General features: G+C 41.9%; 1 pseudogene; it reads left to right on the top strand.

The window, feature by feature from the left end:
* Window positions 1–232: 232 nt before the first annotated feature.
* Window positions 233–8600, top strand: LOC103077727 (ubinuclein-1 pseudogene; annotated as a pseudogene).
* The last annotated feature ends 7090 nt before the right edge of the window (window positions 8601–15690 follow it).

Here is a 15690-nt window from a genome sequence, read left to right as displayed (position 1 = left end):
AATGACTAATTTTATGTTATATGAATTTCACCTTAATTAAAAAAAAAACAACGTGATTTAACAACAACAAAAAGATTACATGTGCACATACCATTTGTCTCAGACTAGGCTCCCTAGAAACAGGGGCTGAAACAGGGATTCTTGTACAGATGACTTACTGAGGGAATGTTCTGAGGAGAAACCTGCGGGGGAGTAAGGGAAGTAAGATGGCAAAGGAAGGAGATAGGGCGAGATGTGGCATAAGATCTGTCTAGCCTCAGCCTCAGCCTCATCCCACAAGGAACTCCTGAGTGAAGATTGCACCACAGAGGCTGTTCTGCACAGGCTAGCCTGTGATACCCAGGGGCTATCCCCAGAAGGGCGTGTAACTTCCAAGACATCTGCGGGCCAGGCAGCAACTGTCAGTCAACAGCAGTTCCCCAGAAAAGAAAGTAGATGTGAGGGACTTCCTTGGTGGTCCAGTGGTTAAGACTCTGCGCTTCCACTGTAGGGGGCATGGGTTCCATCCCTGGTCGGGGACCTAAGATCCCGAGATCCTGCATGACACCAGTCCCATAAAAGAGGTCAGGGCCAGGCACGAATAACACCTGCCAGCATTTGACCCAGTAATTCCATATCTAGTAATTTATCCTCAGATGCGTTTGCACACAGGCAAATTTATTCATTGCAACATTGTTTATAACAGGAAAAGACCCACCAGTAAGTGACTAGTTAATTACATTCTGGTACATCCGTACAATGGAATATTAAATGGATATGGAAAAAAATAAGAATAAGGAAACTCTCCATGTATGAATATGGAATGACTTTAAATATATATATTTTACCTACAAATAGCAAGGTACAGAATACAATATGTATAGTATGCTATTATATATGTTTTCTCTAAGAACATATATATGTGTTTGTTTCTATATGCTTAAGTTAACCCTGGAAGGATAGACAAGAAACTGGAAACACTGTGGTTGAAAGACAGATTGGGAGGGACAGTTTTCAGTTTCTATCACTCTGTGCCTTGTGAATTTTATACCATATTACCCATTCAAATGAAATGAATGAAGATGGATGGTAGGTAGGTAGGTAGATAAATTGATTTGCTCTGACACTCAGCCAGAAGTTTCTGCCACTCCTTTGACCACCAAAACCACCAAAACAAGCAGAACCAAGGGACATTTTAAAATTCAATTGTTGGGACTTCCCTGGTGGTCAAGTGGTTAAGACTCCAAACTTCTAGTACAGTGGGTGCGGGTTCAATCAAGATCCCACATGCCATGTGGTGTAGCCAAAAAAAGAAAAAAAAAAAAGAATATTAAATAAAACTCAATTGTTTTCCTATCCAGACGTAATTTCCTTCCTGATGATTTCTGATGTATTCCCTGCACTAGTGTGTAATTTCTGGTTTAACGAGTAGCCTCTTATTTTCCAATACGATATTTCAGATCCTCCACCCATCCCTATTATTCATACCTCCCCATGGAAGTTTGATTTCTTTATCAAGAAGAAGTCAATTAACTATTGCAACTGCAACAAGCTCTCTTTCTGAATTCGGAGCCAAGCTAGAGTCTGAAGCTATAACTGAAAAATTTTATAATTGAAAACTGTATTAATCAGAGTGTTAGCTTTATCAATCAGTTCCTAATAGATGTCTAAAGACAGAATGGCTCTGTGGCTAAATAAATTTAAGTTAAACTTATTTAGATTTCTGTACTGCAGGACTTATCAGAGCCTTTAATATTACAAGGTGCATTTTCAATCTCCTAAGATGCAAGATTCTCTCTAAAACTATTTGACTGCAGAATTGGAGAAGGGCTCAGTTGGGCTGTTCTTGTTTGGACTCTCTCAATGACTGAAATCATCTAAAGGCTCACCGAGCTGGACGTGCAAAATGACTCACTCATACATCTGGCAGTTTGGTTGTTGGTTGGGAGTTCAGTTGGGCTGTCGGCTGGAGCACCTCCACGTGGCCTCAACAGCATGAGGGTCTCAGAGTGGTTGGATTTCTTACGTGGCACCTGGGGTACCCCACAGCGAGTACCCCAAGGGAACCAGGCAGACATTGCATTGCCTCAGAAGTTATGTGAATCATTTTGCTGGTTCTGTTGGTTACAAATGAGTCTCTAACGTCAGTACAGATTCAGGGGGAGAGGCCACAGAACCCACGTGGGAAGGGTGCCAAAGGATTTGCAGACATATTTTAAAACTGTCACAATTCATTATTGCTTTGATTGTACAGATGGGACCCCAAAAATGTATCTGACGAAAAACAATTGACCCATGCTGCTGAAAAGACAAAATGGTAGTATACGTATTTCAGCCTCAAATACAGGGTTTCCTTAAGTTCTTGAAGGATGCTGTATAAACATGTATTGCCATTTAATCAAAGGCAAAACTCGTTTCTGCATGGACCTGCTCTGGACCGTGAATCATGTCTATTTGTCATAGAATCATGCCATGTGTTAACTGCATGTTTCACTGACTCATTATTTTAAATTGACAAATAAGACAGGTTGCAAGATTAATTACAGTGTATAAGAAAGAAAGAGCTGTCAAGTGTTCTATGTCAGTCTATTTTATAATCATACCATTTATGGCAACTATGAAGAAAGGATAGCATTTCTGATCAATAAATTTCACCATGTTTATGAGTACTGAACTTGCATCCTTTTTGAAACTAAAATTTGAGGGGATGAAATAATGCTCTATGGTTTACTTTGACAAATAAAATATGAAAACCCATTAATCTTTAGTATAGGAATTTTGAGTTCTGTGTTTAGACTATCATTATTACTTCAATCTTTCAATGGTATTTGTCTATGGAATTGAAGTTGAACATCTAGATAAAAGAAAATGCTGACTGCCTCTACCATCTGACTAAAGGAAGAAAATACCAGAAGGATTTTATTTCATCAGGACAATGAATCAAAATTGAGGACCCCCACTTAAGCATATTATGGTGGTAAAATACCCCGTCAGCAAGTCTGAGGATTATGTAACCACTACAAGTAACTTCTCCCCAGTCCAATAAAATGACATTAGCAGCAAAAGCTCAGAGCACGTGAGTAATGCATAATTAACACATTTTGAAAATCATGTGACTAAGGCGAGTAAATCTTTCACAATCTCTTGAGACATGGAAGATTTTATATATTCAGTGAAGAGAGGTGAGCAAAACAGGCTGACTGAAGAAGAGGTCTGAAAAAGAAAGGTATATGGGTCTTTGTCCCAGATCCTTTGTGCGTTTGGTTAAGCAAATTGCTCAAGGAGACAGGGGGCAAAAGTGTTTCTGTCCCCTCTAGCCACGCTGGAGGAATAACGACACCTTTCATGGATCAACACTGAGCAGTCAGCTGGGGCAGGAGAGCACATCTTCATTGGCAGGCCACAGCATAAAAATCAGGGGGCAGGACCAATGGGAGATGGCTAAGGATTGGAGGGAGGGATGGTTTGTTCAGGAAAGCCAGAATTATGAGAAAAACTGCAGAAACACTGGGCTTTGCCTTCCTAATCACAGGCCGGTGTGCAAGGGGCTCTTGTCACTTGACTAAGAGTCGTCCAGCTCCCCAACCTTGCATGTTTTCCTTGCTACTGATGAGTCTACCGAGGACGCTCTCTGGACCGTGTTAAAGAGTCAGCATATCTTAAAACTGGAAAGGACCCTAGAGATCTTTTGGTTCAGCCATTTTTGCTTGAGAATTGTGATTAATTTCCTATGGAACTTCTGAGAACCACCTGCCCCCATCCAGTGCATCGTGCCCGTAGACCCTCACTTCCCCAGCTTCCCCACGTTGTGTAAGCCCTCAGGCCCTTGGTTTCCCGCAACCCACAGAGTGGCTCTGTTTTCCTCACCAAATCCCGTCTTCCTGACAAAGTTTGCTTGTATTGAGAGATGTTCGAACTCTCCCCCTGCATAGAGAGAGCCAAGATTGTTACTCCAAAGCAGGAGTTCTGGGAACAGGAAGTCCCAGAGTGTAAGTGCAGTGATGCTTGGCACAGAAATCACAAACACACTGGATCAAGGGATGCCCCAAAGACATGTATTCGCTGTACCTCTTGATTGCTAGTATCAGAAACCCATTGGAGCTAGCTTAAGCAAAAAAATATATAAGGGAGGGGTAGAAGGATACTGAGGTGTGTCCTGGAATTAAAGGAAGAGTTAGACAGTCAGACTTCAGGAAAGGCAGAGAACAGGGCTTGAGGAAAATGGGGAACTCATGAATTCCTCTCTCTTCATCTTTTTTGCTTGTCTCTGCATTTCTGCTTTGTTCTTCCCTTTCACTTCAGAAAGGTTTTCTCTGTCTCCCAAGCAAATGGAAGCAAAGATTCTAGATTGGTTTCTCCAGAAGAAGCAGCTGGAGATAGAAAGAAGGCCATCCTCCTGTACCAAACCTCTACAGTGGTCAAGTTCACAAAAATTTGAATGCAGTCTGTGTACACAGAGGCTGGAGCCTCAGCCTGGAAAGAAGGCATGGCTGAAGACCCGGTAAGAGAGAAGGTGAGCTGGTGCAGAATCACATTCCAAGAGGTGCCACAGGTGCTGTGTGGAAGTGGTGGTTTCATTTTCCACAGACAGTGGTTCTTCAATAGTATATGGAATGACAAACCTAGGAAACAGAGGGTGTGGGTGCTACTTGTATTCAATTTCCTGCTTGCTAAAAGGATGCCGAGTTGAGGCAATTGCCAAACCACTCAACAAAGTCAGGATGTAAGTGAAAACAAAACAAAGGAAAAGGAAAAGAAAGGAAAAGACACTCCAAATAAATGTGCAAACAAAAATTCTAGAGCACATGAAGAAATTTCACGCTACAGAAAAAACTTCTAACAAAATAATCTGATATGAATCCAATGCAGGTGAAGTCAATGTTGCAGAACAGAAAAAAGTACTTAAAAATAATTATGTTTGGGATGTTCCAGGAGATCAGTGAAGGCATAACACTCATTCAAAGAAGGAAGGCCCCCTTCCCCCTCCCTGGGCTTCTGACCACAAGCACCTGGCCACTCAGCACTGCCCTACCCCCTCAGACCCCACTCCCCTCTCCCTTAAGGCCACAAGGCCCATGCAGTGCGCCCACGGTTGTTCCTTTGCTCCTGGGATCTCTGCTTGGGTGTGACCTCAGGAAGCCCGACCCCCTTGTCCCCTCCAGGTTCTGGGCTCCGTGACTGCTCTCCACTGTGCTCCAGATGCCACTCTCATCTGGTAGATTCCTCCTTGTGGAAGGCCTGTTCTGTTCTCCCACTGTGTGAGTGCTTTTTTTTTTTAATTAATAGACTATTTTAGAGCTGTTTTAGGTTTACAGAAAAACTGATCAGAAAGTATAGAGAGTTCCCAAATGTCCCCTCTTCCCCACCAACCCAGTTTCCCCTATTATTTACATCATGTATTAGCGTGGTACGTTTGTTACAATTGATGAATGAAGATGGATACATTATTATTAACTAAAGCCCATAGTTTACATTACAGTGGTTCACTCTTGGTGGCTGTATATCTTATGGGTTTTGACAAATGTATAATAACATGTATCCACCATTACTGTATCATACAGGATACTTTTGCTGCCCCCAAAAAATCCTCTGTGCTCTACCTGTTCATCCCTCTCTCCATCCTAACCCCTAGCAACCACCAATCTTTTCACTGTCTCCATAATTTTACCTTTTCTAGAAGATCATATAGTTGAATCACATAGTATGTAGTCTTTTCAGGTTGGCTTCTTTCACTTAGCAACATTCATTTAAGTTTTCTCCATGTTTTATCATGGCTTGATAGGTCATTTCTTTTTAGCACTGAATAATATTCCATTGCCTGGATGTACCACAGTTTATCAATTCACCTACTGAAGGACATCTTGATTGCTTCCAAAATTTGGTAATTATGAACAAAGCTGCTATAAACATCCACATGCAGGCTTTTGTGTGGAGTTTAAGTTTTCAACTCCTTTGGGTAAATACCAAGGAACATGATTACAGGATCTTATGGTAAGAGTATGTATAGTTTTGTAAGAAACTGCCAAACTGTCTTCCAAAGTGTCTGTACCATTTTAAATTCCCACCAGCAACGAATGAGAGCTCCTGTTGCTCCACATCCTTGTCAGCATTTGAGCTTGTCAGTGTTCCAGATTTGGCCATTCTAAGAGATGTGTAGTGGTAACTCGTTTTCCTTTGCATTTCTCTAATGAAATATGATGTGGAGCATCTTTCCATGTGCTTATTTGCCATCTGTATATCTTCTTTGGTGAGGTGTCTGTTCAGATCTCTTGCTCATTTTTTAATTGGGTTGTTTGCTTTCTTATTGTTGAATTTTCAGTAAGTGTTCTTTTTTAATGACTGCTTTTCAAAGAGCCACCTCGCTGTTGCTGAGATGTTGTACAAACCTTGAGCTGGGATTTTGCCTCTCTTTCCTGACCCTCACGAGAGCTTTTTGATCTGTGGACATGGACCGTGGAAGTGCATAGGCCACCATTGGTAGGCATGCTTCAGGGCCCAGGTGCTAACTAGAGCTGTGATCAGTGCATCTGGCCCATCCTGCCTGTGAGAGATCATTTGCAGCCCCTGCACTTGTGACAAAGAAGCCAAGTGGTAAAAACTGCCAAGACTGTTTGTAGTCATGTCAGGACCCAACAGGATCCAGTTCACCTCTCTCCCAGGCCCTCTGAATCTCACATTTTTAAAGAAATCTGGGCAAGAGAAGGTTGGGAGAGCACTGAGATCCTAAGCTGGCTGCAGCAACTGTTCTGTTGACCCAGAAAGTGAGCGCTGCCCAGAGTACTACCCAGAGCTGGTGAAGAGTTCACAGGATGGAGTGGCAGTTCTTCAACCTGGAAACAAGGTTGGAAAGAATCATAGAAAAGACCATATACGAGACTTGATTATCATGGGGGATGAGCATGATGAATCTGATTCTTCCACCAACTGATTTGGACTTGAAATATATGATGAGCTTCTTCAAATGGTGCTTCTCTGACCACAAAGTACGTAGGATTTTACATTAACCTGAGAACCCTGCAGTTACAACAAACATCAGAATCTGACAACGACTCCACTAAAGAAAAGAGGGGAAAACAATCACCAAAGAAGAAGAAGCTGCAGGAAGGTAGCGAGAAGGGAAGAAAGAGAAAGGATGACACTTTCAACAGGGAGAAGAAATGAACAAGGCTCAGCTTTTCCCAAAGGAGCTTCACAGCTCTCAATGCTGGCAAGGAGAAAAAGAAGAAGAAATGTTCTTGAGGCTCGAAGTGATAAGGGATGTTAAAGGAATTTCACAATGAGAAATCGGCCCAGGAAAAACAGGCCTGAGGATCATAAGCCTGTGAGAATGGGGTAGCATCCCTCGCTCTCAATCTTCTGCTCGGCTCCTGAGAGCAGTTTGCTCTAGGAGGTCACTGTTACTGTCTCTCTGACTGATTTGGACTTGAAGCAGCTGCTCAGTGAGTCTCCAGAAGGAAGCCCCTTCTGTGATATGGGTGATGAAAGAGATTCCCACAGGGTGGTATTGGAGAGGGAATTCACAGTTGTCTTTTCTCTGCAAAGGCCTGCCAGTAGCCGTGGAGAAGTGCCTTGAGGAGCTGCTCCAGCCTGCCAGGACTGCTGAGGGACAGTGCAAAAGGAAGCTCTTCACCCAGGGTATCCATGAGATCCTCCTGGGCACGGAGGTAGAAACCTGGAAGCTGAACAGCCAGATCAGTTCTGAGGAGCATGGCCATGTGACTTCATCCCTGCTCTGCAGCAAGGACATCCTGGTCACACTTGCCCCAAAACTTCATCTCTGTGTGTTGGGGGCAGGGGGTGCATCTGAAGGCGCTTCTACAGAAACTTAAAGAAGCTATTGGCAGGGCAATGCCAGAGCAGATGGCCCAGTACCAGGATGAATTCCCGGTACACCACAAGCAAAGACTGCAGAGATGCTGGAAGAGGAAAAAGACAAGGAGCAGGGCGAACAGATTTGTTCTGAAGGGGAGCAGAGCCCAGAAGAAATGTCAATGGAATGCTGGAATGAAGAAGGTGCTCTTTCAGGTGGTAAAGATGGAACCAGAGGGCTATGGTCTGGAAAGGAATGAGAGCCAGTCTAGGGAGGACTGTGTGGAAGCTCTTCTGGATGCTGAAGGGCAAACTCTCTGGCCCTAAAGCTGGGTGCACACCAGGTCTCTGTGTAAGGAGAGCAGACCACACCATGGGTCCCTGACATCCCTCCTGACCGAGAAGAAAGTCATGGCTCCTTCAAAGTCAAGGTGAAGGAAACATAGACTAAGCCTCCTAAAAAGGTTCTCATCTGATCACCCCGAATGCGCAACCCCATTGCTTTGCATAAAAGTCACGGGTCTTTATGTACAAAAGGGAAATTTCCAAAGCCTAATTCTCTGGACCATCACTGTCTAGAGCTCTGTAATCACCCCCTCAATTTTCTGGCTGAATGGACAGTGGCACTGGAGCAGTCTGAGGAGAAAAACCCCAAGAGTTCTGCCTACAAAGAGCTCTCTTGCCAGGCCCCCCTCAGCAGAGCTTTCCAGAAGAACAGAGGTCTAAATGGCAGTACCACAGAACCCGGACCCAAGTCAATCTTGTATGCAGTCACCGAACAGCGCAAAGCTTCACTCCCACACCTCACCTAGTTCCGCTTGGCAACAACCTCCCCAAATCTTCCTCCTTCAGCATCCATTCCTCCATGGCAGCCTCTCCAGGAAGCTTCATCCTACACTTCCCTGAGCCACATGGCAAAACGACATTCCGCCAACTCTTCAGGACTGTCTTACGAGTCTCCCCTTCTGGCTCTACCTCCCAACATGAGGTTCCTTCTAGAGGCCCTCCTCTGGAAGAACAACAATCCAGAGCTCTCCTTCCTCCCAAAAACTTTCTCCCATGGGTACAGCCTCCCTGCATGGGACAGTCTGTCAATGGACAGGTCCCAAGCCCACAGTGAACAAACCTCTGTTCCTCAGAAGCCTGCCTTGGGGGTCCAAATGGAGATTCTAGTGATGGGAGCCAAGGAGGCACAAAGGTACTGACCTTGTCCCTGAAACCCACCATGGTTAGCAGCCCGTGCTCCTCAAAATGAACTAGCCTGGTCTCTGGGCTTCACAGTTGTTTGTTTTTGGACAGGTAATGGCGAGACCAATCTTGGGATGGAGAAAGTTCTGAATGTGGCATATGGGAGCATATGTGGCTCTGAATTCCAGCACTGTGGCAGGTCAGTTGGTGCAGCTGCATTTTAAATCTGCCAAACACCTTAGCATTTGGTCAGAATACCTCATGGAGTCCCATAGGCCAAGGGCTCCTTCTGGCCACAGGAGGATCCATGGGATGGTCATGGTGTCCATCTCATCCTTGGATGGTGTGTTCAACAGGACAGAAACCTGGACTAAAGCCACAACTGAGAGAAGTAGCTTTTTCTCTGAAAATACATTCATAGCACTCGATACATACTCATTGTATGGGGCCAATTTCTCCTCTGAACATGACAATGAAGCTCTTTTAAAGACCTGTAGATCCATCAATCTCGAGACAATTGTGATAAGCCTTTTAAAGGCACTTATGCTGGTTCAGCTTTTACCATTACCACTAAATGCATTGGATAGAATGGGACTGTTCATGGCATATCACGTTATAGGAAGACATGACTCCAGTGCCTTTATAGTGGAGCAGAATTAGATAACTCACATCCTCCATTTCAGCCCTCTGAGCACTTTTCAAAGACCTTAAAAAGACATGTCTGTTTCTGAGACAGAACCAGTTTTATTTAGTTGAGATTTTTACAGTTGAATTCTGTAAATTTGTGGCATCCTGACTTAAAGTTCATCTGAGCCCAGAAAACTATATTCCCAATCTGGCCAGAGTTCCAATTTTTTTTTCCCCCAGAGTTTATACAGGTGGACCCCAGGGCTACAAAGCCCTTGTTGGTCAAATCTTCAACTCTTTTATGGGCAGAGGTCATGAGGGGTTCCAAGTCACAAACAGACATGCCAGTTTGTTTTATTCTTAGAAATCCTCTTAGGCAGGGCTATAGTAACAGGCCTCTATGAAGTCACCTGTCATATAGAAATAAGCCTTGAAGTCTTGGAGTTTTCCAAGCACTGGGGTATATATAAACATAAGGGTAACATGCATTAAGCTTGGAGGATGGATCAAGGGCAGATAGATATTCCAGAGTTCCTGAGCCACCAAGCTCTTCACTAAACTAATGACTGTTTCACAAAGGTCTTCAGAGTGCTTACTTGTACCTGTGAAATGTATACCACAAGGTGTGTTTGAACTGTCTGCTCTAGCTAAATGAATTCAAATACGTCAAGTGTAAACAGAATCAGGGTGAATTTTATGGTTATGTAATTTATGCAAAATCCACAATGTGGCAGCCTCTATAGAACAAATGACTCATTTTCTTCCACAAATAAATTAAAGGGGGGAAAAAGAGGGAAAGGAAACCTCTAAGCTAAAAGAAACTTAAGATACATATCAACTGAGTGCAATGTGCGAAGCTTGTTAGGATACTGATTTGTAGAAATCAACTGTTTTGGTTTTTTTTTTTAATGAGACAATGGGAAAAATTAGAACATTTATTGGAGATTTGATGAAAAGAGGAATTGTTTTAATTTTTTAGGTGTGATAATGGTATTGTGGTTGGGAGGGAGGGAGGGAGGGAGGGAGGGAGGGAGGAAGGAAGGAAGGAAGGAAGGAAGGAAGGAAGGAAGGAAGGAAGGAAGGATGGATTTGGCTGGCTTTTATTGTCAGTTCCTGGGAGGTAATCTCTAAACCCTTAACGTTTCCTAAGGGACAGGAGTGTCTTCGTTACTCATGGTGGGTCCTTTAGACCCAGCCTGATAGTGTACGTGAAAGAGATGACTCAGGGTAAGAGCTGGCCACACCAGAAAGACCAGCCCCGTGATTAGACGGTTGGGGCTGTGAGCCTCAGGGTATCAGCCTGACCTCTGGGAGCAGAAGGGGGCCGGAGATCAAGTTCAGCCACATGGGTGATGATCCAATCAGTCATGCCTACATAATGAAACCCCAATAAAAGTCTGGACATCAAAGCTTGGGTGAGCTTCCTGGAGTGGCAATACTCCATGCACATATTGCCACATAGCAATGCCGGGAAAGTAATGCATCCCTGGGGACATGGGAGCTTTACATTTGGACCCCTCCCAATCCAAGATTCTGCCCTATGTGTATCTTCTAATTTGCACCCTTTGCCTGTAATAAAAGTGAATATGAATATAATAGGTTTCTGTGAGTTCTGTGTGTCCCTCTAGCAAATTATCAGACCTGTGGGGTTTTGGGAAACCACTGAACTTGCAGTTGGTGTCAGAAGTCTTGGGCAGACTTGGCAGTCTGGAGGATGGTGCCCTTAACCTCAAGTTTTGCTAGTTCCAGTTAGAAAGAAAAGAGGTCCTTGTCTTTAAAGATACATATGGAAAGATTTACAGATGAACTAGTATGTCATGGATTTGCTGAAAAATAATCTGGGGGAGTGGGGAGAAGGAAGTCGAGAGTTAGGTGGAACAAGATTAACCATGTGGAATCGCAGAAACTGGTTACTGGGAACATCAGGGTTCATGAAATTATTTTCTCTTCTTTTGTATATGTTTTAAATTTCCAAAATGAATATAAAGTAGTGATCCACATGGAAAAAATATGAATCATTACTTTATATGATGTGGTAGGCAGACTTCTAAGATGGCCTCCAAGATTACAGGTCCATGGTACACACACACCTTTTCCTAGTTATTTATTCAAACACAAATTGAGGTAGTGCTGTTTAGGGGTTTTGCAGATGTAACTAAGATCCCAAATCAGTTGACCTTAAGATAGATTGGAAATTCCCTGGCGGTCCAGTGGTTAGGACTCAGTGCTCTCACTGCCAGGGCCCAGAGTTTGATCCCTGGTTGGGGAACTCAGATCCCGCAAGCTGTGCTGTGTGGCCAAAAAAAAAAAAAAAAAAAAGGTAAAGGAAATTATCCTGGGTGGGCCTGACTTAATCAGGTGAGACCTTAAAACCGGTAGGACTCGTCCTGAAGAAGAAATTCTCAGTCAGAAAGATTTGAAGCATGAGAGAGATTCCACACAAGGGAGATTCTTTGAAGATGGCTTTGAGAGGAGCTGAGAGCAGCCTCTGGCTAACAGCCAGCAAGGAAATGGAGACCTCAGTCCTACAGCTGCAAGGGACAAAATTCTGCCACAATCATGTTAGCTTTCAAGAAAACTCCAAGTTCCAGTTGAGCACACAGACAGTCAACAACTAGATTTCAACCTTGTAAGATTCTCAGTAGAGAAGTCAGCTATTCTCTACCAGACTTTTGTCCTACAGAACTGTGAGCTGATAAATCTGTGCTGTTGTAAGCTGCTCTGTTTGTAGTAATTTGTTACAGGGCAGTAGAGAACTAAAACACACAATCAAAAAAATAAATTCCAGTTGTGAAAAATAAGACTTTACAAATTTTTGAACAAAATTTAGAAAAATACATTTGTGGTCACAGTACAGGGAAGGATTTCTTAACATACAAAAGGCAAGATTAATAAATTCAACTATATTAAAATGGCATACTTCTGAATTATAAAATGTACCAAAAGATAAAGTGAAAAGAAAATCCATGGGGGACTTCCCTGGTGGTCCAGTGGGTAAGACTGCACTCCCAATGCAGGGGGCCTTGGTTTGATCCCTGGTCGGGGAACTAGATCCCACATGCATGCCACAACTAAGAGTTCACATGTTGCAACTAAAGATCCCGTGTGCCGCAACTAAGACCCAGGGCACCCAAATAAATAAATAAATATTTTTAAAAAATCAATGGACTAGATGCTATTTTCAAGACATAAAATTACAAAGCGTATTTTTAAAAGAAGCTCCTATAGGGAAAAACAAGAAACAAGCCAACAGAATATGGATTCGTAACTCACAGAAGAGGAAGCTTAAAAACCAGTAAATATGTGAAAAGATGTCCAATATGGCTATTCATCAGAGACATACAAACAGTCATGAAATGCAATTTTACCTCCAGTGGACCAACAAAAGGTAAAAATCCAGATAATACTGAGTTCTGGTGAGGTTGTAGGGTAACAGAAGCTCTCATGTCCTGCTGATGAGAGTGTAAATTGGCACTAGCATTTCGGAGAGCAATGTAATAATATCTAGTAAAATTAAAGATGTATATACCCTTTGACCCAGCAATTCTACTTACGGGAATATATTCTAGAGAAAGTCTTCCACATAGGCTCAAGGAAACATCTATAAGTATTCCAACATTATTTCTAATATTGAAAAAGTGCAGACAACCTAAGTGTCCACTGACAGGAGAATGAAGTTAATTAAGTTTTCATTTCTTTCCATCCTCAGTATTCTCCTTTAATCTTTTTTTTTTTTTAACATCTTTATTGGGGTATAATTGCTTTACAATGGTGTGTTAGTTTCTGCTTTATAACAGAGTGAATCAGTTATACATATACATATGTTCCCATATCTCTTCCCTCTTTGTCTCCCTCCCTCCCTTCATTAAATATGTGTGTTTTATAATTTTGAATTTACACATATGACATCATACTGTCCATATTTGTACAATTTGTTTTTACTCTCAAAAATTATGTCCTAGAAATCTGTTTTTATACATGCAGTTATAGTTCAATTTTAATTGTTGTAGAGAATTTCATTTTATTGAATATATTAGTTTAGCTTTTGTTTTGTTTTTAAGTTACCCATATTCCTACTGCTTTATGTGTTTGAGGAGATAAGGTTTTGGTTAAAAACCAATCTGTGATTTGTTTTTTCATGCCCAAGTATAGGCTATTGCAAAGGCTTTACTTGGCAAGCTTCAAGGGGGAAATCTGCCCTCCTCACACCAGACTTGAGGCCCAGCCAGTTCATCGCAGTCTCCAAGGGGAGTTACAGTCTAGGACTCAGGCTCTTCTGGCTGGTCATGCTCTTCACGTGTTTGCACTACTAGCCTCATGCCTTCATTCCTAGGTCTCTTTACCTGAAGCATTCAGGTGCCTCTGCCAAGGACTCCTTATTGGGAAGGAGGGGAGAAAGTGGAAGATACTTTTTTCCCACTCTGACTCACTGCCTAGTACTTTTCCATCCCTAACCCTTTTTCTCCCTTCTGGCCCTGGGCTTATGAAACTGGGTTTATGGAGCCTTTTGTTCAGGGCTCTCTCAACAATGAGATTGCCTGACCCCACTGATCTACCTAATCCTGGGTGAGCATGTGTTCCTTGGGAGAAAATGGAACAAGATAGTCAGCACTTTTTCTGGTTTATATACCATCACAGTAAGTGATTAAAGGCTAAACTCTTTTATTTTGGCTTGTTTCTTTAATTGGCTACTCCTGACTTCTCACAACCAGGCTCTCTTTCCTGGTTCAACTGAGTTTCTAGCAGTTTGTATGTTTTTTCATTCTTTGAAAAAAGAGTAAAATCGCTATCTTTATATATGTCTCCTTTTATGGATGTATGAGATTCTCTACTATATATGACCAGAAATGAAAACACTCAGATGTTAATTATATGCAATTTTAATTTCACTAGATATTTCCCAATTGCATATCAAAAGGATTGTGTTAATTACACTTCCATCAAGAAGTGAGTGAAAGTTCCTAGTTCACTATATTATCATTGGTGCTAACTATTGTTTAATTTTTAATTATTCTGCCATCTGATGAGTGTGAGTATATAATTCGGTTTTAATTTGTATTTACTTAATTTTTAGTGATTTTGAGTATACATTCTTATATTTCTTGGTCATTCTGATTTCCTCTTCTATGAATTGCTTGGTCATGTATTTGGTCATTTTCTTGTTTGAAGATTTTTTTATTGATATGTTGGAGTTCTGTTATATGTTTCAAATATATTCTCCAACACTGTGCTTCATATTTATTTATGATACATTTTGCCATTCAAAATTTATCAGCACTTTATGAGTTGTGCTTTCTGTGTTTAAATTAATCTTTTCCTACCCTGAGGTCATAGGTTTGCTATTTTATTCTAGTGGTTAAGAACTTTTGTTTTATTTTTCATGATTGGGTTTTAAATGTATGGAAATTTATTTCTGCTTATTTTGTGAGGTAGGAAACATTTTTTTCTTTTTTTTGGTCATAGTTGTATGAGTCATTACTAATATATTGCTAATTGACAAATTATCAGAAATTTAACTACTTAAAACAATACATATTTATTATCTCACAGTTTCTCTGAGTCAGGACACTGGCACAGCCTAGTTTGTTCCTCTGATTCAGGGTCCTTCACAATGCTACAGTCAAGACTGTGGTCTCAACTCAAGGCTCAACTGGGAAAAGATTTGCTTTCAAACTCACATGGTTATTAACAGGATTCATATCCTTGTGGCTTGTTGTTTTGAGGGCCTCGATTCCTTGTTGGCTGTTAGTCAGAGGCTGCCCTCATTTTCTTGACATATGGGCCTCTACATATGGCAATGAATATCACTGAAGCTTGCTTCATCAATGCCAGCAAGGGAGAAGATCTGCTAATAAGACAGAAGCTACAGTTTTATGTAAGACAGAGATGACATCCCATCACCTTTGTTAAATTCTTTGGTTAGAAGCAAGTTACAATTCCCACCCACACTCAAGTGGAAGAGAATTACATAAGGGAGTGAATAATAGGGGACAGATATCATGAAGGCCCACCCAAAATTCTGTCCTACACAATAAGGAGAGTCAGTTTTCCACAAATAATATATTATATAGTTAATAGTTTCCCTAC

Source organism: Lipotes vexillifer, unplaced genomic scaffold (assembly GCF_000442215.2).
Source record: "Lipotes vexillifer unplaced genomic scaffold, Lipotes_vexillifer_v1.1 scaffold15, whole genome shotgun sequence".
NCBI classification, from domain to species: domain Eukaryota; kingdom Metazoa; phylum Chordata; class Mammalia; order Artiodactyla; family Lipotidae; genus Lipotes; species Lipotes vexillifer.
The sequence above is the reverse complement of the archived record's forward strand: the minus strand, read 5'-3'. Positions and strand labels throughout refer to the sequence as shown.